General features: G+C 48.8%; 1 pseudogene; it reads right to left on the bottom strand.

Moving 5' to 3' along the window:
* Positions 1-18,476: 18,476 nt before the first annotated feature.
* On the bottom strand, positions 18,477-22,177 carry LOC116480019 (large ribosomal subunit protein eL6-like; annotated as a pseudogene).
* Between the last annotated feature and the right edge of the window lie 1,372 nt (positions 22,178-23,549).

Raw genomic sequence — 23,549 nt, 5'->3', positions numbered from 1 at the left:
ATAGGAGGTCAGCACAAGATACAGGTCATAATGACCTTGCTGATGAAACAGGTTGCAGTAAAGAAGGCGGTCAAAACCCACAAAAACCAAGACGGCGGTGAGAGTGACCTCTGGTTGTCCTTGCTGCTACACTCCCACCAGCACCATGGCAGTTTACAAATGCCACAGCAATGTCAGGAAGTTACCCTATATGGTCTAAAAAGGGCAGGCATGAATAATCCACCCCTTGTTTAGCAGATCATCAAGAAATAACCATAAAAATGTACAACCAGCAGCCCTTGGGGCTGCTCTGCCTATGGAGTAGCCATTCTTTATTCCTTTACTTTCTTAGTAAACTTGCTTTCACTTCACAGACTTGCCCTGAATTCTTTCTTGCATGAGATCCAAGAACCCTCTCTTGGGGTCTGGATCGGGACCCCTTTCCTGTAACACATATAGCTCTGTACACCTTGAGGGTCTTGGAGGGAGGGTGGAGACAGCCCAGGGCTGAGGGCACCCCTTCTGTCAAGGGTAAGGCTGATGCCTGGAGCCTCAGTCTCTGCCCCACCCACCAAGGCGGAAGGCTGCCCCCTAAGGAGGAACAATAACCCAGGGTCCTAAAGGAGCAGCTGGCGCTCCTTAGTGTGGTGGGAGGTGGAGGTTGGTTGGGGTCAGGGTGGGTTGGTCCCTGGCCAGGTGAGCGTCCCCAGATCTGTGGGACTGCTTCCTGCAGACCTGTGTCCCTGCTCCTGCTTCATCGCCCTGACCTGCCCCTGCATTGAGAGAGGGCGGATGAGAGGGTGGGGCCAGAGGCTCTGCAAACTGTGAAGTGCTGAGCTCACCCCCCTTGAGGTTGTTCATGCTCAGTTCAGCTGCGCTTCTTCCCGGGGAGAAAATCTTCAGAAGCTCAGGGAAAAGGCGGATCAGGAATGCAGACGTGCCTGGGGAGGGAGCCACTCAGAGGATTACAGTCCACACGGTGAAAGCAACCCACACAGTGGTCCCCCCAGAGCAATCGAGGCCAGGGGAGGGGGTGACACAGGCCCCTGAGACTGGGGAAGGGGAGGAGACATGGTGAAAGGGGACAGGAAGGGACTTTTGTGGGTTGCGGGCATCTCATTTGTTTGTTAAGCCATTTCCCCATCACACCAGCCCATAAGGTAGGTCATATTTCCATTATACCTGTTGGAAAAGGGAGGCTCAGAGAGGGTGAGCAACCTGCCAGGGTCACACAGCAGAGCTGGCATTTGAACTCAGGGCTCTGACTCGTGGGTCCTTGGAAATCCCTCCATGGCAACAGAAAAGATCACAGAGAGGCTGGGGCCAAAGACAGATTCTGCCTAGCTCCCAGGTGGCCTGTGGCCAGCTCTGCAATGATTTCTTCTAAGGCTGTTAGTCGTTAAAGAATGGCAAAGCCCAGGAGTGAGTTCGTCTGCTACTGCGAAGTGAGTTGTTTCTGAGACGCACTTCTGGGAGGTAGTGACATTGCTGTCACAGAAGGGACTGAGCAGAAACTGCTGCTACAAATACGTCTTGTTTGAGAGTGAGCTGGGGCTGGGTGAGCTTGGAGGCCCTTCAGCTCTGGGGTTCCTTCATTCCAAGTCTCTTTCCTTTTACAGGCCTCAGTTTCCTCCTCATGAGAGGTGGAGCAGTGGTTCCCAAACATGGCGTTGGAAGTGGGTTAAAATGCAGATCCTGGGCTCGACTCTGAAGCTCTTCCAGCATCCACCTCCCCAAGTGACCAGACTCTTGGGAAGGCACCACCTCAAGACCCCTGCATCCTTCCTCTAGAGTCCTGGGATTAAGCTAAGTCCTGGGAAGGTAGGACGGGCCTACGCCTCCCGCCTTCCTTTGCTGTAGGGTCGGTCCTGTCTCTGCTCCCTCAACCCCACGTTTCTCTTGAGACAGCTTGTCTGTCTCAGGTCCTCTAAACCTACTCTCAGGCCCTCACTTCCTGTCACCTGGGCAGCAGAGCATATTTTCTTCAATAGCACCCTCCGTAAGAGACTCTTCAAATCATTTATTTGTCATGATGCATGATAGTTAAATGAAATAACAGAGGCAATGAAGCACCTGCTCAGAGGCTGGCACCTGGTGCACTTTTGACAAGTGACACTTTCATCTTGAGGACAGTTGGGAGGAGCTTGCATGGATGAGTGGGGACGTGGGTGTGCTGGGTGGCACCAGGGCACACACAGCTTGACATATGGACACTGTCTGGCAGCAGGTTAGATTAGAGGTGGATGGGGCACGGATGCATGGACAATTAAACTAGGACTCAGGGACACTCTGCCCCAGGACTGGGCAGGCGAGTGCTCTGGGAAGTCAGTGGGCAGACAAAGGGTGTGGCTGGGTGGGCAGGGCTTCCTGGGGGAGGTGATGGTGTTGACCTGACCAGGGACCCATGCCCTTTCACCACTTTGTTGTTCTTTTTTTTTTTTTTGAGATGGAGTTTCGCTCTGTTGTCCAGGCTGGAGTGCAGTGGCACTATCTTGGCTCACTGCAACCTCTGCCTCCCAGGTTCAAGTGATTCTCCTGCCTCAGCCTTCTGAGTAGCTGGGATTATAGGCAAGTGCCACCACGCCTGGCTAATTTTTGTATTTAGCCAGGGTTTCACCATGTTGGTCAGGCTGGTCTTGAACTCCTGACCTCAAATAATCCTCCTGCCTCGGCCTCCCAAATGTTGGGATTACAGGCATGAGCCACCGCACCTGGCCTCTTTTCTTTTCCTTTTTTTTTTTTTTTTTTTTTTTGAGACAGGGCCTCAAGCTTTGTCGCCCAGGCTGCAGTGCAGTGGTTGAACATGGCTCACTGCAGCCTCAACCTCCTGGGATCAAGTGATCCTTCCACCTCAGCCTCCTGAGTAGCTGGGACTATAGGTGTGCACCACCATGCCCAGTTACTCTTTTTGATTTTTGTGGAGATGAGGTCTCCCTTTGTTGCCCAGGCTGTTCTCAAACTCCTGGGTCCAAGTGATCTTCCCACCCTCAGCCTCCCATAAGTGCCGGGATTACAGGCGTAAGCCACCATGCCTGGCCACTGTTTGTTCTTCTTACAACTCATGGAGAAGACAATTATAATACTTTAGCTCATCCCAATCACCACATCATGGCTTTAGCAATGTTGGGAATCTGATGTACCCATGTCCTGCTGTTATAATGATGATTGTGGTAATAGGTACACATCTTGAGTACCTCTTTAACCACTCAAATGCTTTATTTCATTGACTCCTGACAACAACCAAATGACATGGTATGATGGTTAATTTTATGCATCACCTTGACTGGGCCAAGGGTGCCATATTTGGTGGAGCGTTACCAACTGTGTAATGTGTCTCTGAGGGCATTGCTAAGTGAGGTCTGCATTTGAGTGGATGGGCCGAGCGAGGCAGATGGCCCTCCCTGATGGGCGTGGGCTGCATCCAGTCAGTTGAAGTCTATGGGGGTCTCTTTTGAAGACCCAGATAGAACAAAAAATCTGGCATGAAAGGGCTCTTCCTGCCTGACTGCTGGAGCTGGGACACTGTTCTTTTCCTGTCTTTGGACTGAGACGAAAACATTAATTGTTCTTGGGCCTCTAGCCTGCTGGCTTTCAGACTGGCACTTAGCGTTTGGAGATCCACAGGCTCTGACTCAGCCCAGAGCTGTTGGCTCTCCCGGGTCTCTAGCTTGCTGACTGCCTATCCTGGGACTTAGCCTCCGTAACTGCATGAACAACTCCTCAGAATAAATCTTTCTCTCTCGGTCCTATTAGTTCTGTTTCTCTGGAGAAACTTGACTAATACAGACAGATGAGTGCTATCGTTTCTATTTTGCAGATGAAGAAACTGAAGTTCAGAGAGGTCAGATGGTGGGGTGGGTGGGGTGGGAAGTCACCCTCGGACTCAGTGCACACCCCACCTCCTGAGCTCTTGGCCACTGATATGGTTTGGCTGTGTCCCCACCCAAATCTCAACTTGAATTGTATCTTCCAGGATTCCCGCGTCTTGTGGGAGGGACCTAGGGGAGGTAATTGAATCATGGGGGCTGGTCTTTCCTGTGCTATTCTTGTGATAGTGAATAAGTCTCATGAGATCTGATGGGCTTATCAGGGGTTTCCACTTTTGCTTCTTTCTCATGTCCTCCTGCCGCCACCATGTAAGCAGTGCCTTTCACCTTCTGCCATGATTCTGAGGCTTCCCCAGCCACGTGGAACTGTAAGTCCAATTAACCTCTTTTTCTTTCCAGTCTTGGGTATGTCTTTATCAGCAGCCCGAAAATGGACCAATAGGCTGGGCACGGTGGCTCACGCCTGTAATCCCAGCACTTTGGGAGGCCGAAGCAGGTGGATCACCTGAGGTCAGGAGTTCGAGACCAGCCTGGCCAACATGGTGAAACCCTGTCTCTACTAAAAATACAAACAATTAGCCGGGGATGGTGGCGGACACCTGTAATCCCAGCTACTCGGAAGGCTGAGGCAGGAGAATCACTTGAACCCAGGAGGCGGAGGTTGCAGTGAGCCAAGATCACGCCACTGCACTCTGGCCTGGACAACAAGAGTGAAACTCCATCTCAAAAACAAACAAACAAACAAAAAACAACAGACTGATACAGCCACTGTGCCCATGGTCCTACCAGGTCTGGGCCGGTGCAGCCTCTGCAATTTCCCGGGGAGGTGCCTGGGCCCTATTCCTTGACACATGAGGAGCAGATGCCAAGGGCCACAGTGAACGCCGTCACCTCTGAGGACCAGGGTCGGGAGCTGGGGAAGGAGGAAAGGACTCAGGGGCATCCCATCCTTGGTTTTCAGAGCAGCCAAGGCTCTGGGAGGACGGAGAGCTGTCTGCATTCTCATGTCTAGTGGGTGAGGAGGCTGCACAGAGCTCAGACTCTGACTTCAAAGCCTGCTTGGCAGGTGAAGGGACCTATGTATTAACATTGTGCTGAGTGATTTCATGTTACTGTCTCATTTGTCTTTGTTGTACCCTGTGAAGTGCAGATGATTCTACCCCAGTTTGAAGAAAGAGTCTTGGAGAACTTAGGTGACTTGCCAAAGATCTCCAAGCTGGAAAGTCGTGCAGCTTGGAATCAATTTGACAACAAATGATTCTAGGGTTCAGGTTTTTCTTCCACTCTTCACCCTTTCCAAGTGGGAATCCTTCTATTCATTTCTAAACAAGGGAGGCAGGGAAGCCTTGTTAAAAGAAAATATCCAACAGTGATTTTGAGGAGGAAGTACTATTTGACGCAAATGACGGGGTATACAAGGGTTAGCTTCGGGGCTGCTAAACCAAAATGGGTGGAAAAATATTTTGTTTGCTGATGGATTAGTCACCATTGCCTGCTGATTATATTGCCAATATTAGCCTTGTTTTGATTACTGCAAAGGCCAATAGCTGCCTCCTACAACATGCTGGTTCTACAAATTGGTGGGGAATCTGTAAATGAGGAGGTGTCCCCGGGAGACCCCACAAACCTGGCTTGGCCCTGGTGGTGCCCCTTAAAATGTTGCAGTTACACAGCTGAAGGGTGATGTCTGCTCTAGGATTATCAACTCAAATCATGTGTTTGAATTACAAGCCCCTGCTCTTGTTAGAGGGATTAGTGCCTATTTGGAATGAAATGTGTTTGCATTTGCAAGTCTTGCAGGTTCTCCTGGGATCAAGTGTACCGGAATGGGATGCCTCTTGCATTTTGCATTAGGACTGAAATTCACTTAGTGACTATATGAGCGGAAAGGTGGTAAACTACGATGATTAAGAGCAAGCACTTAGGAGTCAGACCCACAAGAGAAAGCTGGCTCTTCCCCTCCCAGCACTCAGGATACTGACAGTGCTTTGCTTGCTGAGGGCAGTGTCTGCAGGTGGCTGTGGAGTGAGCACAGGCTCCTTGTGGGCTCCACTCCTTTATGGCTTTCGCTCACTCAGTTTCAGTCCTACTCCCTCGGAAGAAGGATAATAACAATAGATAATGATAATAATAGTCACCCCATAGGGTTATGGCAAACATGAAACACCTTGAATTGCGTGCAAAGTTCTCTGCAAACTGCACGGCATCTGGTAAGAATAATGCTGGTTAATATGATGATGGTGCAGCCCACCAGACAAAATGGCCCCCAGGAGCATCCCTGTAACCCCCAGCGTTGGGTCTGCTTGGCTTGCCGTAGCAAGGGGGAGCACACCTGCTGAGGCTTCCGGGACCTGCCCTTGTGCTGGGCAAGTCTAAGGGGGAGCGTTGGTCATTCTTGCAGCTGCAGCATGGTCCTGCCTGGGTTTCTTGGTTTCTCTGTTCTGTTGGCTTCAGCTGTGCCCCACTGGAAACCTTGTTTATCTCAGTTTGCCTGCAGTATGGCTCATTATCTTTTCTTCCTTTCTTTCTTTTTTTTTCTTTTTTTTTTTTTTTTTTTTGAGACAGGGTCTCACTCTGTTGCCCAGGCTGGAGTGCAGTGGTGCAATCTTGGCTCACTGAAACCTCTGCCTCCTGGGTTCAAGCGATTCTCCTGCCTCAGCCTCCCGAGTAGCTGGGACTACAGGCATGTACCACCACACCTTGTTAATTTTTGTGTATTTGGTAGAGATGGGGTTTTACCATGTTGGCCAGGCTGGTCTCAAACTCCTGACCTCAAGTGATCTGCCCACCTTGGCCTCCCAGAGTGCTGGGATTGCAAGGGTGAGCCACTGCACCTGGCCTCAGCATGGCTAATTTTCACTGTCTCAATTATATAGGTCTTAGCTATCAAAGCATTGGATCTTATTATTAAAAAATATTTTAAAAATAATAAACAGAAGTTTGTAAAAAAATTTTGTAAGAAAATTTAATGAGTACCCTTTCAACAAATTTGTAAGTGTACAATCAGTATTGTCAACTGCAGGCATAATGTTAGACGGCAGATCTCCAGAATTTGTTCATCTTGCATAATAGAAACTTCATATCCGTTGAACAGCAATTCCCCATTTCCCTGTTCCTCCAGCCCCTGACAGTCACTATTCTGTGATCTGCTTTTCTGAGTTTGACTTTAGGTACTTAGTGCAAGTGGAATCATTCAGTATTTGTCCTTTTGTGACTGGCTTATTTCACTTAGTATAATGTCTGCCAAGTTCGGGCATGTTGTAGCAAACGGCAGGATTTGCTTTTTAAAAGGCTGAGAAATGTTCCATTGTGTGTATGCATCACAGTTTTTCTATATATATATATATTTGAGACAGAGTCTTGCTCTGTCACTAAGGCTGGAGTGCAGTGGTATGAGCTCGACTCACTGCAACTTCCACCTCCCAGGTTCAAGTGATTCTCCTGCCTTAGCCTCCCAAGTAGCTGGGATTACAGGCATGTGCCACCACGCCCGGCTAATTTTGTATTTTTAGTAGAGACGGGGTTTCACCATGTTGGCCAGGCTGGTCTTGAACTCCTGACCTTAGGCCCACCTCAGCCTCCCAAAGTGCTGGGATTACAGGCGTGAGCCACTGCCTCAGCCCCCATTCATTTGTTGAAGGACAGTTCCACAACTTGGCTATTGTGAAAAATGCTACAGTGAGCATGGGAGAGCAATATCTCTGTGAGATACTGGTTTCAACTCTTTTGAATAAACATCCAAAAGTGGAATTGCTGGGTCATATGGTAATTCTATTGATGATTTTTTGGGGAGCCTCCACACTGTTCTCCATAATGGCACTCCCACTAACAGTGTACAGGGCTCTAATATCTCTACACCCTTCCTAATACTTGTTATCTTTTATTTATTTTTTTGATAATAGCCATTCTAACAGGTGTAAGGCTGCACATCTCATGGTGATTTTTATTTGCATTTCCCTAATGAGTAGTGATGTTGAGCATCTTTTCATATATCTGTTGGCTATTCGTGTATCTTCTTGGGAGAAATGTCTATTCAAGTCCTTTGCTCATTTTTAAATTGGGGTAGTCGTTTTTTCTGCTATTAAGCTGTAAGAGCTCCTTATATATTTTGGACATTAATCCCTTATCAGATATATGGTTTGCAAATATTTTCTCCCATTCCATAGGCTGTGTTTTCACCCTATTACTTCCTTTGCTATGCAGAAGCATTTTGCATGAGAAAGAATGGAATTAGACCCCTTTCTTATACCATGCACAAAAATCAACTCAAAATCTATTGAAGATTTAAATGTAAGACCTGAAACTGTAAAACTCCTAGAAGAAAAGCCTCATGACATTGGTCTTGGCAATGATTTTTTGGAAATGACCCCAAAAGCACACGTAATAAAAGCAAAAGTAAACAGGTGGGACAAAAGCCTTGGGTCTCATTTAAGCCAACACAAGATCATCCCAAGAGAAAGGAAATTAAATTTTCTCACAGCCTCATGATTGTGCCTTCCTTTCCCTGTGCTCCAGCCTCTCCAGGCTGCTCCCCTCTCCCACCTTTGGGCCTGCCGGAGCCCAGAACTCCGATCTGTCGTGGCTCTGGTCATTCATGTCCCAGCTCAAACCATCCTTTTTAAATGGCTTTCTAATAACCAGGCCTCCATTTAGCTTTCTGGGAGACTTGGTCTCATTCCTCTGTTTTCTTCATAACATTTAAAAATCTCCAATTATCTTGTTCATTCTCTGTTTCCTGCAGTACAGTAAAAGGCCTTTGGTGCAACTCCAGCTAGAATGGCTCCGGGCATGTGGTAGGTGCTCTGTAAACAGTTGTGGAAGAAAGGAAGGAAGGAAGGGGAAAGGAAGGAAGGAGGAAGGAAGAAGGGGAGGAAGGAAAGAAGGAAGGAAGGAGGAGGAAAGGAAGGAAAAAATGAAGGAGGGAGGGAAGGAAGGAAAGAAGGAAGGAAGGAAGGAAAGGAGGGAGAGAATATTCCCACACATGATCCTTCCCTGTTGATCCTTGCATTCTAGGGAGTTGGAAGGGAGCTAGAGGTCAGGACCAGCATTCCCCCAGCAGCAGCGCTCCCTCCTGCAGCATCCTCGCTGTACTTCCTTCCTTCCTTCCTTGCCTTCCATCCATCCATCCTCACCGTCCTTCCTTCCTCGCCTGCCTGCCTGCCTTCCTTCCTTCCTTCCTCGCCATACTTCCTTCTTTCCTTCCTCGCCTTCCTTCCTTGCCTGCCTGCCTGCCTGCCTTCCTTCCTTCCTTCCTTCCTCGCCATACTTCCTTCTTTCCTTCCTCGCCTGCCTTCCTTCCTTCCTTCCTTCCTTCCTTCCTTCCTTCCTTCCTTCCTTCCTTCCATCCTCACTGTACTTTTGCTGCACCGTTTTCATCACTTCATGTCATGCCAGTGCTCTCCCTTTGGAAATACTTTTCTTAGACAGGAACAGACACACCACCCTGAGCCTCACTGAGTGGCCTCAACTCTCACCGTTAGAAGCACTGAAAACAAGATCCCTCACTCATGATAGCTCTCCAAGTAATTGAGGATGTCTCTCAGCACCCTAAGGAGGCAACTTTTCTCCAAGATGAGGCCTCATCTCTTTCAACTTTCCTCCCATGACATGGCTTCTGGATGTCTTGCCTTCAACTGTTTCTATCAGGAGCCGTAGGAATACTGAAGAATTTCAAGGATGTCCTTTAGGGTGTCTGTGAAACCCTTGATACTGGTGGTATGTTCCCTGCAGGTGTGCAGTTTGGGGGTGGGGAGAGACTCTGTAGGATTCAAAGGACCCTTGACCTCAAGTGGTCCAGAAGCCCTTCTCCCTCTATCCTGTCTTCCGGGAGCCATGCGCCGTCTATCCTGTCTGCCAGGAGCTGAGCGCCATCTAGCCTGTCTCCCAGGAACCCCGCTCCATCTAGCCTGTCTTCCAGGAACCCCGCGCCATCTAGCCTGTCTTCCAGGAACCCCGCGCCATCTAGCCTGTCTTCCAGGAGCCCCGCTCCATCTAGCCTGTCTCCCAGGAACCCCGCGCCATCTAGCCTGTCTTCCAGGAGCCCTGCTCCATCTAACTTGTCTTCCTGGAGCCCTGCTCTATCTAGTCTGTGTTCTAGGCCAGAATCACTCCACCTAGCCTGTCTTCTAGGAGCCCTGCTGTATTTAGCCTGTTTTCCAGGCCAGGCCTGCTCTCTGCAGCACACAGTGGGTATTTTTCTCCTTCATAATGACCGCCTACTCTAGGTAGCACTTTCTGATTTAATGACTCACTTTCACGTTTGGCATCTCACTGAGTGCTCACGATTCTGTTCATTCAGTGTGTCTAATTCTCCCTCTGTGAACGAAGAAACAGTGTCCTGAAACGATGTGTTTTCTATATTTTGAGGCTGTTTCTTTTTTTTTTTTTTTTTTTGAGAGGGAGTCTGGCTGTGTCACCCAGGCTGGAGTGCAGTGCTCACTGCAAGCTCCGCCTCCTGGGTTCATGCCATTCTCCTGTTGAGGCTGTTTTTGATGTATCAGCTTCATGACTGTTATACCTTCTGCTGTTCCGTCATTACACAGTAAGTTTGTTGGCTTATAAAGCACAACTCTTTTGTTTTTTTTTTTCCTGTTAATATATTTGCATGGCTTTTCTTTTGATAAGTATTCGTGTGCTATATTTTTTTCCCATCAGTTTATTTTAAATCTGAATCCTTAGTTTTAGTTGTGTTTCTTGTAAGCAGCATAAGGCTGTTCTAAAAAAAATTCAGCCAGACAATTTCTGTCATTTAACTAGCAATTGTTTTCATTTACATTTATTATAATTACTGATTCCTTAAATTTTCCCTCAATCTTATGTTGTACTTTCTGTTTACTCTGCTTTTTGAAAATTCAATTTCCTCTTGCTATTATTATTATTATTTTGAGATGGAGTCTCGTTCTGTTGCCCAGGCTGGAGTGATTATTATTATTATTATTCTGAGATGGAGTCTCGGTCTGTTGCCCAGGCTGGAGTGCAGTGGCGCAATCTTGGCTCACTGCAACCTCCACCTCCCACCTCAAGCAATTCTCCTGTCTCAGCCTTCTGAGTACCTGGGACTACAAGCACACACCACTATGCCTGGCTAATTTTTTTATTTTTAGTAGAGATAGGTTTCACCATATTGGTCAGGCTGGTCTCGAACTCCTGACCTCAGGTGATCCACCTGCCTTGACTTCCCAAAGTGCTGGGATTATAGGCGTGAGCCACAGTGCCTGGCTCTTGCTATTATTTTGAAAATTATAAACTGTATTTCTCTTTCTTATCTCTTTGAAAATTACCAATTTTTTAGTGGTGTTTGAAAATTCAAACTTATGTATGTACTTAATTTCTGTAATTCTACAATTTTTCTATCCTTCTCCCATTTTGTCTGAAACACAAAAATTTTAGAATGCTTTTACTATAACCACCTTATCCAATTTTGCATGTTATTTTTGACCAATATTTTAGTTTCACCTTGTTTTTATTTCACCTTAAATTAGTTATGTGTTTTTTCTAGTCAGTGTTTTTTTTTTAAAGCTTTATTGGTATATATATTTTTTACCCCTTTCTTTGCTCATCTCAGGCCTTCCTTCTGGGTTCAATTTTCTTCTTTTTAAAGCACTTTCTTAATAAACTTTTTAATTGAAGAGCTCTTAATAAATTCATTTAGTTTCTTTTTGCCTGTAAATATCTTTATTTTCCCATCATTCCTGAATGATAATTTCAGTAGACAGGCAGTCAGTCCCACTTTGACAATTAATTTTGACTTAGTGCTTTGAAAGCAATATTCCTTTGTATTCTGGTTTCTGATACCCCCGTGAAAGTCAAGCTGTCTGCCTGCTATGCAGTGTTCTGAAGGGGTCTGCCCTTTCTGGTGGATTTTCAGTGTGTGCCTTTGTCTTTGGTCTATTGTAGTTTCATTGTGGTGTGTTCAGGTGTGGGATTGTGCTGTAGGTTGAGTTTCCAAGTCTGAGGATCAGCCCTTGGCATATGGGCTCTCCTTCACTTCCTCTATTTGTTTCCTTCCCAGATCATCAGATGCATGCATGTTGGTCCTTCACCTTTTCTTTGTTTCTTTTTTTTGTTTGTTTCTTTTTTTTTGAGACAGAGTCTCGCTCTGTTGCCAGGCTGGAGTGCAGTGGCGTGATCTCAGCTCACTGCAACCTCTGCGTCCCAGGTTCAAGCGATTATCCTGCCTCAGCCTCCCAAGTAGCTGGGATTACAGGTGCCCACCACCATGCCCAGCTAATTTTTGTATTTTTAGTAGAGATGGGGTTTCACCATGTTGGCCAAGCTGGTCTTGATCTCTTGACCTCGTGATCCGCCCATCCTGGCCTTCCAAAGTGCAGGGATTACAGGCATGAACCACTGCGCCCAGCCTGTTTGTTTCTCTTAACTTGCTTTCATATTTGTTCCAAGTCTTTGTCTCTCCATGACTCATTCTGGGCATTCTTTAGCTAGATCGTTCAGTTTAGTAATTTATTTCCTGACATCTATCGATCTAACTTGTGCTTTAACTTTAACCTTAAAGCCTTGAATTTTAATTTTTAAGTGTGTGTATTTATTTTTTCTTTAGAGACAGAGTCTCACTATGTCACCCAGGGTGGAGTGCAGTGGCTATTCACAGGTGCTGTTATAGAACACTCCAGCCTCGAACTTCTGGGCTCAAGCAATACTCCTGCCTCAGCCTCCTAAGTAGCTGGGACTACAGGCATGTGCCACTGTGCCCAACTTACATTTTTTATTTCTAAAAATTTTAATTGTTTTCCTCTCTTATTTACTTTGTCTTTTTCTTCTGTGTCTTGTTTGCATTTTTGAGAATGTCTTTAAACATTTTAAACATCCTTATTTGTATTCTGTACCCCAAAATTCCATTGCCTGGAAGCCCTATGACTGATTCCAGGTAACTTGTGCTCATGACGGGTTCCTCTGCAGACTGTGGGCCAGACTTCCTGGGTTTGAATCTCAACTCTTCTTCTTTGCTGTGTGTTCTTGAGTAAGTTACTTATCCTCTCTGTGCCTTCATTCTCTCCTATTCCTAATCCAGGAATATGAATGATATTAATAAACAATAATGAGAATAAAACTACCTACCATTAGAAGAATGTGTGAAGATTAGGTGGGACAATACAGGTCAAAGATTTATTTATTTTATTTTTATTTTTTTTGAGACAAGAGTCTCGCTCTGTTGCCCAGGCTGGAGTGCAGTGGCACCATCTTGGCTCATTGCAACCTCTGCCTTCTAGGTTCAAGTGATTCTCCTGCCTCAGCCTCCCAAGTAGCTGGGATTCCAGGCACACACCATCACACCTGGCTAATTTTTGTATTTTTTAGTAGAGATGGGGTTTCACCATGTTATCAAGGGTGGTCTTGAACTCCTGACCTCAGGTGATCTGTCCTCCTCAGCCTCCCAAAGTGTTGAAATTACAGGCGTGAGTCACTGTGCCTGGCACAAGTTAAGTCTTCAATAAAGGTTAATCTTTTTTTTTTTTTTTTTTAATTGAGACAGAGTTTCAGTCTGTTGCCCAGGCTGGAGTTCAGTGGCACAGTCTTGGCTCACTGCAACCTCTGTCTCTCAGGTTCAAGTGATTCTCCTGCCTCAGTCTCCTGAGTAGCTGTGGCTACAGACACACGTGGCACCATGCCCAGCTAATTTTTGTATTTTTAGTAGGGCCCGAGTTTCACCATGTTGGCTAGGCTGGTCTTGAACTCCTGACCTCAAGTGATCTGTCTGCCTCAGCTCCCCAAAGTGCTGGGATTACAGGCATGAGCTACCGTGCCTGGCCAATAAAGGTTAATTTTATAGTACACGGCTAGGCTTTATCTTGGAAATCCTACACACTTGGTTTGAGGACGTGTTTCTCCGGAGAGAGTTTACATTTGTTTCTGTCAAGCATCTGGGGGACTATCAACCTAAGGCCACTCTTAGCTAATTTCTTGACTTTGGTTTCACAGACCAAATGGTATCAATTCAAACCCAAACCCAGTGAGGCCAGGTATGGATTCTTAGGGGATGCTCTATCCCACTCAGAGCCCAGGAGTTGAGACACGTTTCCTTGTCATTTCTTTTTATTAATTTCTGTTTTACCTCATTCTATCACTGAGGGTATGGCCTCCAAGGGTCCTGCACTTCTAGGGAGTCTCACTTCCAAGTCCCTGCCTCGTGCAGGCCCCGGGTTTGGTGTCCAGTGCCTGGATGGCTGTGGAAACCGAGGCCGTCTTTTCCTGAGCTTGGCAAATATCCCCAAGGGCAGCAGCTGAGTCCGCAGCTTCTTCTTTGCTTCTGTCCCCTGGGGCTCTCTTACTGATGTGCGCCCCACTATGTATTTAACAGGATATTCAAGATAAATTTTCCAGGATTTCTAGGTGTTTTGTGGCAATGGGATTTTCAGATTTTGTAGATTTTCCTCTTACTGGAAACAAAAATGCCCAGAGAGATTTTATAACTGACTCAAGCCCATGCATCTTGGACAGAACAAGAGCCCAGTCCCCTTCAATTACACCGTGCTGAAATGACACGTTAGCTAGCCTGTGGGTAAGACTACGCTTTCCATTAGGCCTTTTGAGATGCCGTGTTTAGCTCACAGACCCCAGCAGCACCTTCATGGACCTGTAGACACCTGGGGGATTGAGGCTGGGGAGTGTGGCGTGGAGACTTCTTTTCAGGGGACCTCAGCCTCACACTGAAGCGTTCTGTTACCATCTGACATTGCCTAGCTCTAGCCTCCTCCTCGCCTTTCTCCTCCTCCTTCTTTTTCTCTGTTTTTACAAAGAATTGTGGAAAGAGGTACATTTTGTTTTCTACAATAAAGACGAGAACATGGAGCCCATAACATTTTCCAGGGCTGTCGGTCTAATGACCTTGTCAAAGTGAAAGGCGATCGGTCCTCAGTGACCACGTGCTGGTTCTCAGCAATTAGTTTTTTCCCCACCTCCCTAATCATTTAAAAATTACTTCAGGCCAGGTGCGGTAGCTCAAGCCTGTAATCCCAGCACTTTGGGAGGCCAAGGCGGGTGGATCACGAGGTCAGGGATCTGAGACCAGCCTGACCAACATGGTAAAACCCTGTCTCTAAAAATACAGAAATTAGCTGGGTGCAGTGGTGCATGACTGTAGTCCCAGCCACTTGGGAGGCTGAGGCAGGAGAATCGCTTGAACCCGGGAAGCAGAGGTTGCAGTGAGCAGAGATTGTGCCATTGCACTTCAGTCTGGGCGACAGAGTAAGACTCCATCTCAAAAAAAAAAAAAAAAAAATTACTGCATACTGGAATTTTGCTCAAAATTGGTCAGGCTTGCTGGTTTGTTTCTATTTTTCATTTATTTAATGTTTTGTGATGGGGTCTCACTCTGTCACTCAGGCTGGAATGCAGTGGCACAATCATAGCTCACTGCAGCCTTGACCTCCTGGGCTCAAGTGATCCTCCCACCTCAGCCTCCTGGGTAGCTACAGCTGCATATGTGCATCACCGTGCCTGGGTAATTATTATTACGTTTTAATTTTTTGTAGAGATGGAGGTCTCACTATGTTGCCCAGGCTGGTCTCGGACTCCTGGACTCAGGCACTTCTCCTGCCTCAGCCTCACAAAGTGCTGAGACTATGGGCATGAGCCACTGCACCAGGCCTAGTTGGTTTTTAGAATTCACCTTTCCTCCGTTTTTGAAAACTGAGCCGGCATTTCCTGTCTTCAGACTACTGGCCTCTTTTTTTTCTTTCTTTTTCTTAAAAACAGAGTCTTACTCTGTCCCCCCAGGCTGGAGTGCAGTGGTGCGATCTTGGCTCACTACAACCTCTGCCTCCCAGGTTCAAGCAATTCTCATGCCTCAGCCTCTTGAGTAGCTGAAATTACAGGGGCCCACCACACCTGGCTAATATTTGTATTTTTAGTAGAGACAGGGTTTCACCATGTTGGCCAGGCTGGTCTCAAACTCTTGACCTCAAGTGATCTGCCCTCTCGGCCCCCCAAAGTTCTGGGATTACGGGTGTGAGCCACCGTGCCTGGCCTCTCTTTTCAATTCTCTTGATTTCTTAGGTGTTTTTGCATTTGACCTGTGCCGAGGCTCTCACGTTCTTCCACTTTCCCTGGTTAGAAATTTTCTAGTTCTGAAAGTGTAAACCTAACTACAGTGACCCAAAGGTTTCTACCGTCCCTCTCTTATCTGAAGATTGGAAATCCTATGATGTGAGGGATCTGGTCATAGAATTCATAAATCAAAGTTGAAGTAACTTTGGCAGACCAGTCAGATGAGCTGGTGAAGACCCAGGACTGATCTGATTAAAAAAATCAGGCCCCCATGTGGACTGAATAGGGTTCAGGTGAAACCTCCAGACCAGAAAAGGGGAGAGGGAGGGTCCTAACTCCCAGGCCGTGTGCTAAACACGGTACAGATCCACAGCCACCAAAAGTATCGGGCATTGTATTGTGGCCCGAGTAGGACTAGGGGTAGCTGCCTCCAACTAGTTTAGCAACCTGTGGAGCTCAATAGTTGTTCATTTCACTAATTGGGTGCCTGCCTCCCTTGGGCCTCCCTGCTGCACCTGGCCATGTGGAGACCCCTGTAGCTCCCTGGCTGTGCAAGAGCAGCCACAGTGTGGCCCTCCCAGGACCACTGTCCCCCTCACTGTCTCTGAGGCACCTGCGTGGACCGGGTCCGAGTTGAAGTCTCATTTCTCTGGATTCCCGCGGCAGCCAGCGGCTGCCTCTCCCACGCCCGTCACTCTGTGTCATGGAAAGTTGTGTGTCTTCCTTCCCACCGAGTCTGAGTCACTCGAGGTCAGGGCCATGACGGTGAGCTGCACATCCTCGGCGCCCAGCGTGAGCCGTGTACAGTAGAGGCCGACTGACGTCTTGGAGGCAGAAGTGAGTACGTAACTGACAATTGCTTAAAATCGGCCGGGCCAAGGTTTACAGACCGGGAGGATCACCAGATGCGGGTGGGGCACAGTGGGGCAGGGGGAGGTTCCCAAGTCTGCTCATCAATGGAGTCTGGAGGTGGCTGTCCAGGAACAAGCTTGTCCTGTCACAACATGGCTGTGAGGGGACCCTCACCAGGAGGCCTTGGGTGATGTGTTAGTTTCACAGCCACTCATCGGCATGGGCCCGTGTCCCTCAGGCCACGTGTCAGCATGGGCCCGTGTCCCCCAACCCACGCGTCAGCATGGGCCCGTGTCCCCCAGCCCACGCGTCGGTATGGGCCCGTGTCCCCACATAGTTGAGTCCCTGATGCAGGTTGGGTCTCCGGGGAAGCTCACTCAGAGACAGAAGTGTGTTCACTGGTGGTGGAGCAGTGCTCTTGGGTTTAAGGTCTGTGAAGGGAGAGAAGGAAGGCCAGTAGGGTAGAGGGAGTTGTCAGGCAGTGATGCCCTAATCGCTTGTCCCGGGGGAAGCTCTGGAGCTGGCACACCCCTTCAGGGTCGTCCCGAGTGGAGCCTGGGGCCAGGCCTTTATCCACAGTGTGGGCTGCCACCAGGTGCAGGTGCCCAGGAGGGGCGTGTTATGGGTTGAATTGTGTCCCTCCAAAAAGATACGTTCAAGTCCCAAGCCCTGCTACCTGTGAATGTGACAAATCCACTGTAGAAACTAGCATTCAGATCTCATCTCTGCACAACCACAACCAGCATTCAGATCTCAGCTCTGCACAACTGTGATCACTATCGAGAGCAGTGACTGTTGGACATGGGTTTAGAGACACGTTGTGGGGTTTATACAACCACATATTACTGTGCAAAAAGACTTCACTCAAGCCCATTAGTGCAGAGGTTCCTTTAACCGTGGAGGATTAAATCAAGGAATCAGAGATTGTTTACGCCGGAAGGGATTGAGGTGTTCACTTAATTGGAAAGCAGGTCATCGTGGGCCCTCCATGGGTGTTGGTATCCACTGAAACTCTAAATCCCATCCAGGGGAGGCCGACACAGGCACCAGGTGTAAGGCCCCACCCCAGCCAGGCTCCCCTCTGCGGGCAAGCCTGGGGCCTGGCGGGGAAGCCCAGCATGGTGCGAATGCTGTGGGGGGTGCCCCAAACTCCCCCTCCAAGACAGAGGCACAGGCATCGCCTCCCAGGACTCACCTGGAGGGGGCTGCCTGGTGTGAGCTCATGACCCTCCCATGCCACCTGCTTTAGTGGCTGATTGCTATGCCAGGTAACAGCAGGGCCACCTGCCTGATTCAGGCTGCTGTGCAGCCACCCAGCCTCAGAGCTGCCTGTGAGCCTGGCTGAGTCCTTTGCTGCTCATTCCCACTGCCCTCACCCCTGGCGGGGGCTGGTCTCTAGGGCACCCCCATGATCCACTTGCACCCAGATCTCCGTCTCCAAGTGCGCTCCAAACCCGGCCCCAGCGTGTGGACAGTGGTGTCCTTCTTGCACATGCTGGGGTAATTGATGGCTGTATCTGCTCCGAGATGGCAGAGTGGGCTAGCTCCCAGCCCCAACAAACGGCCCTCTGCGCCCTCCACACACGCTCAGCACAGGCTCAGCAGCCTGGGAAAGAAGGAAGCCGCTCTGCTCCGTGCTCTGGGTGCTCGGCCCTGTGAACAGCACGGGGTGTCCCCACTGCTCACTGTGCCTCCTCCTTCTGGCCCACGTCCACTCCGGCATGCTGTTCACAGACACGGCCCAGGTCTCTGTCCCCACGGCTTTATTATTTTTTAAATGCTATCAGTTATTTAATTAGGCTCTTCTTAAGAAATTTAGAACACCAATTTGTGAGGATAAATTCCATTCCTCAGAGCAAACACAGATCTCAGGTAGCCCTGGAGCTAAGGAATAGCTTTGATTTTTGGTAAAATCTGTGAGTCCACAGCTTTCTGATCAATCTTGTGCTGCCCTGTAATCTCATATTTCTCTTTTTCCGTGTCGAAGATCTTACCTTCCTCTGAGATCTTCCTGGTGTCTGGGCTTCTGCAGCTGCTGCTTCTTGAAGTAAGCATCAGTGAGATGTTTGGGGATTTTTACATTGCTGATGTCAATTTTGGTTGAGGTGACAACAACAAATGTCTGGTATGTTCTTCATAGAGGAACTCGATTGAGGACCAGAGGTCCAGTCCTAAGTAACAAGCCACTAGCCAGCTGCTTCAAGAAAACCACCCTCTTGCCTCTGTGGCATCCAGTGAAGATGATTAGAATGGCTTCAGGGGTAATGCTGGCTCACAGTTTTCCCACGTGCTGACTGAAGGGTTTTTTTTTTTTTTTTTTTTTTGCCATGGCTCAACAGCTTTCCAGGTGCATCCCCAGTAGGATAATATCTAGGCATTTTGTTAACCATCCAGGTACCACTGTTCTTGTCACCACCAACTGGTTTTGTAACAGTTGCAAGAAACTTCTCCTTTTTCTTTTCAACCTTGGACTTAGCAGCTGAGTACTTCCTCTTCCATGTGGCCTTTCTGGAATATGTGGCAGATTGGGAATACCTGCCAATTCCTCTGACAAGGACGGGATTGAGGCTGCAATGGGGCTTCCCCTTCTTGAGTTTTTCAGTCTTAAGGTGATCCCTTTTCACCTTGCCACCAGCGTCAGCCTTCTTTGCTTCAGGTTTCTTCTCTTTAGTATCCGGCTTCTCATCTTTTCACCTGCCATCTTGCAAGATGGGAAAGAGCTTTCCTACAGCTTTGCTTCCAAGGCAGGAGCTGAGCTTTTTTCTCTGCAAAGGGCCTTATAGAGAATGTTCTCTGGTCTTCGTTTCTTCCTTCTGCAAACTCTTCTCCAAGGGGCCAGATGCTGGAGATGATGGGACTGTCTTTTAATCTAGGGAGGGGTTATCATTAGCCCGTGGTGCTAATTACATAAATTCTTAAAGCCCACATGAGCATGCTGCACCCAAGGTGCACAGAGAATGCAGCCCCTTTGTTTCTACTGGCTGGCATTGTCTCCTGGGGATGCCACAGTCTCTTGACGGATACGTGGTCAGCACTGCAGACCTCCCTTCTTCCCCTCAGCCCCTGATCCTCTCTGAGTGGGGGTGGTGCATGCGGTGGGGGAAGGAGAGCACCTGGTCTCTAGGCAGGTGGCTGTTCTGCCCTTGGGTGGGCCCTGGCTGCTGGAGGCTTAGGTGGTGGGTCTATCTTGTCCTGCCCCTGGGCAGCCTGGTGGGCTGTTGCAGAAGCCAGTGGCTGCTGTCATCTGTGGCCTGGGGAGCTCAGCCGTCCACCCTGGCTGATGATGTCCTGGCTGCTCTGGAGGTCCCCTGAGGTCTGGCTGGAACTTCCATTTGATTCTTGGCTCAAACAGCCCCATTGACTGATTGCGTCCTTGGCTTCAGAGTCCCTTTACACCCATGAAAATGACTTTCTCTGATAGGTCCTCATGCCTCAGCTAATAGGTACCTAGGGGTTCCTGCCATAACACATGGAGCTGGGCAGACCCTGAGTGTCACCTTGGGCTCTTTTTGAGTCTCCGTATTTACCCAGCTGCCCTGGCCTGGGTGGAAGTTGGGAGTCGCAGAGCCATTGGGGTGGGGCCCGCAGGCCGGGTGTTCTTGGAGTCCCCACAGGAGTCAGGTCGAGGCAGGGCCCTGCTTTGACCTCTCCCCATACTGCTTTATGACCCTCCTGGCTTGGAGAGCATGGGCTCAGGGGGAGAGGGGACACCAAGGGTTGCTGCCTGTGCCACCTGCCTCTACCCCACTCTTCCTCAGCACCACCTGGTGGGAAGGCTCCGACCTCGTGTTTCCCCCAGGTGGCTGAGATTTTCTCCACTCCACATCTTTCTCCTTCTAGGAGCAGGATCTTCCCCAACCCTGCCTCAAGGCCCAGATGCAGTCAGGGATCGGGCTTTAGGGAACCATTAACACCCAGTGTGATGATTTCAGATCCTGCTCCCATGACCTCCACATCCCCTAGACTGGAAGCTTCCTGAGGCCAGGGCCCTGCTGTCCTGTCTGTTACTGTACCCTCAGCACAGGCCAGCACCAAATGAAAACACAGACTTACACATTCTCCTAGAAAACTCCAGACAGCCCAGTAAGGCCTCTGTGGACCTCATCGGAGATGTGGGAAACGCTCTTTGAGAAACACTGCTCCAGACTTTCCTGTGAGTCCCTGAATGATACTGATTTCACCTGATGCTGTTATTTAGATGACTGCAATACACTGGATGATTTGGTTGTAAAACTTGGCACTCTGGAATAGAGGTCAAGTTCAGGAATCAATCCAGAAATGCTCTTCACAGTGTGCAGTGTCACTGGTTGTAGCACACTGAAGTCACGACCAATAGAAGGCAGCCATTGGGAGAACCCTGTGTGTGTCTAAAGTTAATGAAGAGAAAAGCAAATGGCTGACTGGCTGTTGTGCTCTGGTTCCCGTGCCCACCTGTATTTCCAGAGGGTGGGGTTGTCAGGCCCGCCCCGAGGTCACTCTGTTCCTCAGTGCACGGGGTGCTCTCCCCACAGGGCAGCAGCGAATGAGGAGAAACAGAGCCATCCCCACTGCCACCATGTGCTTTACATGCATCACCTCACTAAATTTTCCCAACCAGCCATGGGCAATGAATGTTATTGCATCCCACCGAACAGGTAGACAAACTGAGGCTCTGGGAAATTTAGTGATTTTCTTCAGATCATGCAGCCATACAGTTTAGGGGATGTGGAGGTCATGGGAGCAGGATCTGAAATCATCACACTGGGTGTTAATTGTTCCTTTTTTTTTTTTTTTTGAGACAGAGTCTCGCTCTGTCGCCCAGGCTGGAGTGCAGTGGCGCAATCTCGGCTCACTGCAAGCTCCGCCTCCCGGGTTCACGCCATTCTCCTGCCTCAGCCTCTCCGAGTAGCTGGGACTACAGGCGCCCACCACCACGCCCGGCTAATTTTTTTGTATTTTTAGTAGAGACGGGGTTTCACCGTGGTCTGGATCTCCTGACCTCGTGATCCACCCGCCTCGGCCTCCCAAAGTGCTGGGATTACAAGCGTGAGCCACCGCGCCCGGCCAATTGTTCCTTAAAGCCTGATCCCTGACTGCTGTCTGGACCTGGAGGCAGGGTTAGGGAAGATCCTGCTCCTGGGAGGAGAAAGATGTGGAGTGGAGAAAATCTCAGCTACCAGGAAGAGAAATGGGAGGGCGGAGCCTTCCCGCCAGGCAGGTGGTGAGGAAGACAGGGATAGAGCCAGGTGGCACAGGCAGCGCTTGATGTGCCAAGGCTGGAGCGTGAACTGGTTCTTGAAAGAAGAGGTCCTTTGAGGACCCTGCAGCCCCAGGACTTTCTGCAGAAGCAGGTGCTCTTCCCCAGGAAAGGAGAGGGGCGTGATTTTGAGTAGCAACGGGCTTTTCCAGGGCCAAGAGTTTCTCCTGAGTTTCAGACGAGAGCGTTTCCGGATTCTTCCTTGAAGCCCTACTGGGGAGAAGTGTGCCACTGAGCTGATGGGGGGATGTGACATGGGGGACGGAACGTCAGCCGCCATGTCAGTGCCAGGGGCAGTGGGCTGGCAAGAGAGCCACCATTTCTGCCCAAGCACTAGCCAGGGGATGATGGAGATTGTGGCAAAGAAACAAGGACAGTTTGGTGTGACAGTGACAATGGGCTCTCTGTGTGCCATGACATAGCAGGAAAGGCCAGGCCAGACCGACTGTGGATGTCTGATGGCTTTGAGTGAACTCAGCAACCATTGGCTGGGTGAAGAATGGGAAGGGCACCAGCTGAATCCTGAGGACCATCATCTGTTGAGCACCTACTGCCACCAGGTGCTCTGCAGGCGTCACTTCACTTAATTTTCCCAGTAGCCACGGGCAGTAAATGTTATTGTATCCCATTTGACAAGTAGGCAAACTGAGGCTCTGGGAGATGTAGTAATCTTCTTTAGCTCAGGAAGCCATGCCTTACACAAGGGGTGCAGGATTTGAATTCTGTGCTTCTGTAACAGGGATATTATCCCTGTGAGGCCACCTAATAAGAGGCATGCTGTCAGAGAAGAAAATTCTCACCAGGCTACTGGCCTCTTTTCTTTCTTTCTTTTTTTCAAAAAACAAAACAAAACAAAAAAACAGTCTCTGGCTGGGCACGGTGGCTCATACCTGTAGTCCCAACGCTTTGGGAGGCCAAGGCAGGTGATCAAGTACTTGAGGTCAGGAGTTCAAGGCCAGCCTGGGCAACATGGTGAGACCCTGTCTCTACTAAGAAAACAAAAATTAATCGAGCATGATGGTGTGCACCTGTAATCCCAGCTACTTGGGAGGCTGAGGCACGAGGATCACTTGGACCTGGGAGGCAGAGGCTGCAATGAGCCAAGATTGTGCCACTGCACTCCCGCCCGGGGAACAGAAAGAAACCAGGTCTCAGAAAAAACGAACAAACAAACAAACAAAAAAGAAAATGCAGAAGTGGGACTGAATGATTTTCATCAATTACTTTGTTTATTCACACAATTTATTTGACATATATTTATTGAGCACTGTTATTTGCTGAATTAGGAAGACAGATAAAGGCTCACGAAAGAGGAGTTGGCCAAGTCTGCAGTGGCTTCTCTGAGGTCACCAGCCAGTCAGGGCAGCATGAGGACCAGAACTGGGGGCTCCCAGCACCTGCCCTTCAGGGTTTTCAGGAGGCCACGTGCTTCCATGGAAGAGACTGCTTCTTTTTCCGATGGGATTGAGACTAAAGGTTGCGTTCCCTGTGTCCTGGTCACGAACATTAAATGTAACACCCTAAGCCTCCTTAACCACTTGCTCTAATCATCGACAGCCCAGAACACACTGTAATAATTTGTCACCCATTTTTAAGATACAATGCACTAACTCTTAATAAAGCGAGAGATGAGCAAATAAACATGCATGCCA

This window comes from Hylobates moloch, unplaced genomic scaffold (assembly GCF_009828535.3).
Source record: "Hylobates moloch isolate HMO894 unplaced genomic scaffold, HMol_V3 SCAFFOLD_13, whole genome shotgun sequence".
Classification (NCBI taxonomy): domain Eukaryota; kingdom Metazoa; phylum Chordata; class Mammalia; order Primates; family Hylobatidae; genus Hylobates; species Hylobates moloch.
Note: the sequence above shows the minus strand (reverse complement) of the source record. Positions and strands in the feature narration are given on the sequence as shown.